Source organism: Lissotriton vulgaris, chromosome 8, assembly GCF_964263255.1.
Source record: "Lissotriton vulgaris chromosome 8, aLisVul1.2, whole genome shotgun sequence".
Taxonomy (NCBI): Eukaryota; Metazoa; Chordata; class Amphibia; order Caudata; family Salamandridae; genus Lissotriton; species Lissotriton vulgaris.
Window position 1 is genome coordinate 1,061,286,446 of NC_141696.1, and position 4,011 is coordinate 1,061,290,456.

Genomic DNA, 4,011 nt, shown 5'->3' on the forward strand with positions numbered 1-4,011 from the left:
CAGAAAGGAACAATCTCACAGGGAAAACCAGGACGGGATCCCCAGTGGTCTTCAGCGCCAGGATAATCCATGGAGTCCCAGTGCGCTTTACAAGTACACCCACATTTACATTTACTTTACATATGCAGTGAGTAGGGAGTGGGACAGAGGCAGGGTCCTGTGGCACAGAACCGGACAGATAGGGGGTACCGGAAGCATGGAGTGAGAGCAGGGGAAGACAGAGAGCAGAAACAGGGGGCAGGGTGCAGGGGGCGATAGCATGGGCATGGAGCCGGGCAGGGAGAAGGCATCGGAAACACGTGGTGAGAGTGGGCAGGGAATATTATGCTAATCACCTCACCATTACGAGTAGTTAACATCGTAATGGTGGGTTTTATCCTGCAACAGACTGGGCATGGTCATAGTCATGGCCCTACGGAAGTATCACATAAACATTCGCACAAGACCACCCCCGGGAAGGAGCAGAGCACCAGCTGCGAGCTGCCTTCATTCATTTTGTGGGGGACCTGGTGCAAAGTGTTGGGGTACTGGTGGCTTCTTACGTCATCTACTTTGAGCCAGAGTATAAAATTGTTGATCCCATCTGTACGTTCATCGTCTTTTCCATCCTGGTCCTGGGGGTCACACTATACTAGCCATACTGAGGGATGTGCTGCACGTACTGATGGAAGGGACTCAAGGGGCGTAGAGTAGACTTCAGTGCTGTGAAGGAATCTCTGCTGCGCATCCTGAGACTGAAGGCGCTGCACAGCCACCACATCTGGGCACTAACTGTGTAGCAGCCAGTGCCATCGGTGCACATTGCAATCAATAAAGATGCTGATGCCAAGGTATTGCTCAAAGAAGACAGCACCCAGTTACAGAGCAAATTTAACTTCCACACCACGACAATCCAGATTCCACATTGAGAACTACTAGGAGGATATGAAAGACTGCTCTGAATGTTGAGACCCCTCTGACTGAAGACTCCCTGTTCGCCCTTAGCAAAGAGGCTTGATTGATGGACCTGTGCAACACAGCTGTGTGTGGGAACAAGTCAGAGGTGCAGGTGGTCTTTTGACAAAAAAAGGTTGCTGTTACACTGATGCTAGCTTTCTGACTCCTGCCTGCCTTCACCTCAATATAACATCCAATAGTTGTCACCAACCTCCCCTGCCATGCCCCATTTAAGCTTCTACCTCTCAAGCTGGTCCATTCTGAGCCTGTGCTGACTGAACCAGAGATGGGCTGGACCACAATGTGCCTTTTCACTGGCCTCTGTGTGATCTTCAGGGACACAGGCAGCTCTGGCTTCCCAGCTCTGGCCTCTCCACAGTGAGGCCTTGGCTGTTTCATGGTATCGTGTGGCCACTCAGGATGTTATGTATGGCTGTTTTGTGGTCTGTTTGTGTGACAATTTCATTGGTTGGTAGTCTGTGCCAATGCTTGTCTGTGGGTTTTTGGCTACATTTGTGTGCCAATTTTATTGGCTGATGGCTGCTTTTTATTGTAAATGTTTCTGATAGTACCAAACATTGCCTGCTGCAAGCACAAATAGCCAAGTAGTCTTCCATACCTTGAAAAACACCGTCCTATAACATGTCTAAGTTTTACTTATTTTGCAAATGTGGGCCACTTTTTTTTAGCTATTTCATTTGCCTGTCCTATATTTAATAGCATAACAGGTCTAGTTGCAAAGCGCACGATTACCCGAAGGTGTCCTGGGGCTGAACAACAGATGTTTATTGTTACCCAACTCAAGGCTATTCATTATATCGACCTCAAATGGATGAAAGGATGAGTGGACCTGCTGGGATTTAAACCTGTGACCATGAGGTCAAACACAGGCTCATGCAGTGGCTGTTTTAGTGCAGTGAGCCATCAGACCCGGCTTATGAGGCTGCTTTTAATTTGGTGCCAGAGCCTCTTTTCTGTCCCATTCCGACAAGCATCAGCCTCCGCTTGCACGGCTTGTGCTTTTGTTGTGTCACTGTTGTGGCTTGTGCTTTAGCTTTTTGTCTCACTGTGCTGCAGAAGGCAGTGCACATTTAAAAAGGGAAAAAAAGTTTTTTCTTTCAATGTTATTGTGTTGAAGCCACACTATGGTGCCCATGGCCTCTGAAGAAATAGGCTTAACGTCAATAAAACTGGGCGGGGGAGGTCGTTCGAAAAATGCGCGAGTTGCTTGGGGTTTAGTAGCTCACGGTGATTTTCAATGACCAGAAGTAGCTCACACTACACAAAAGGTTGGAGACCCCTGTCTTAACTCCAGTGGGAGGATTGTTTTGAAAATGGTGTTTAGAACACAATATAAAAGTTTTTTTTTTAAAAAAGAACACAATATATATGTCAGATTATATTCTGGGTAGGATATTCTGGTACCACTCCATTTGGAGCATGTACAGCTGTCTTGCAGAAGACAATTCCAATGGCTGTGTCCTCCTACATACATGTTCACTCTACCATGTGACAACTGAGTCAAACATCGGGAGATATAGGAGTGAGATTTCATCTACTGTGTCGATTGTCCCTTAAAAGAGCTGTGTAAAAGGATTCCCTTGCGTCCTATTTCTACAGTCACTTGTTGAACCTCTCTGTGCAGATTGGAAAGAAGGATTCAAGACACACTTAGAAACCATTGGGAGAAAATCCCTGTAACAAGCAGGAGATGTGCCTCACCCAGGATGAGGTATAGCTTTAGTGGTGGAAGGTTCTAAAGTGTTTAAACACCTACCAATATGTGCTAACTGTGAGGAAGACGAGGAGGAACAGTATGGTGAATACAAGGTTGTGTCAAAAAAGCATGTCAAAGGTATAATAACAATACATTCCAAACAGTTCTGAAGTCAGAAAATAATGGGAATGTCAAAAGACTGCAAATTACTGGAGAACCAAAATACATTTTAATATAATGAATTGAGATTACATAATAACACAAAAGATGTTGTTACCAGCATAAACGAGAAGACATAAACCCAGGCTTTGAGACAGTTGTTGGGATTCCCTGTTGTTTAAGATAGTTGAAAAGTTAGACTGATCCACACAATAAAACGCACTAACACCCAGGTGGTTCTTATAAGATGGAATGAGCAGGCTGGAAACTGCTGTGTATCTTTGAAAAACCACTGACTGGATTCCGTTAGCTGGCAAAAACCAGGGCTAAAACAAGGCCAGACACAGAATTAGTAGCCTGATGTGATCAGCAGTCCAAATGAAGCTAGTCTATGCAATAATTCAACAGCAAAGGTTTCGGCCGGCCCTTGGTTTTTTGGGGTTAGTAAGGGGATCAGGTGCAGACAGCATAGTGCCAGACCAAGGGAACGTTTCTTTACCTGGCACCTGAAAGGATTATTTAGGCCAGCACAAACTAGCTCTTCGGGCCCACAGCGCAGCCTCTCACACTGGAAAAATCCGTGGACAGGTCTGCAGTTTTGTGTGATCATGGCTCTGTACAACCTCCTTCAGCTAGGGAAGATGTTAGGTGTATCAGACAATCTACAGGGCCCGACTGCCACTCAATTTAATGGGTACTGAGCTCACCTCAATGAGAGCTCACACCCCAGTGCCCTTGAGACATCAACACAGTCTGCTGACTGAGGGAACCTATCAGGGCTGTGTTCACTGACCAATACTTTCCAACCTATTGAGTCGCAGGCAGAGTGAAGGCAGGTGTCTGTAGCAGGCGATCCCTTGGAAATGTAAGGGGAACATTTGCACTTCTTGATAGGAAGAAAAGTTTTACAAGCCAGGTGACATCTCCAAATGAGGGCGGGTTGAGAGGTATACATTCCCTACTTCACTTTCAAGATGTGGGCGGCGAGGTCTGTTCAGGTCTTAGTTTTTCATACCAGAATCTACATTAGGAATTATATGGGCCAATGTTAGAACTCTTCCTATATAGAAAGCAACAGGAGTTCAGCTTGAGCTTGTTCAACTTCCCTCTGGTGGATCCAGTGTTGTGGAGGTGCTCACCACGTTCATGGATTATCAAACGAGCCCCACTCATCTTAAGTCTTTGCCAAAGAAATCCAC

General features: G+C 45.9%; 1 pseudogene; it reads left to right on the forward strand.

The window, feature by feature from the left end:
• Positions 1 to 324: 324 nt before the first annotated feature.
• LOC147698292 (proton-coupled zinc antiporter SLC30A2 pseudogene) lies at positions 325 to 963 on the forward strand (annotated as a pseudogene).
• Positions 964 to 4,011: the final 3,048 nt, after the last annotated feature.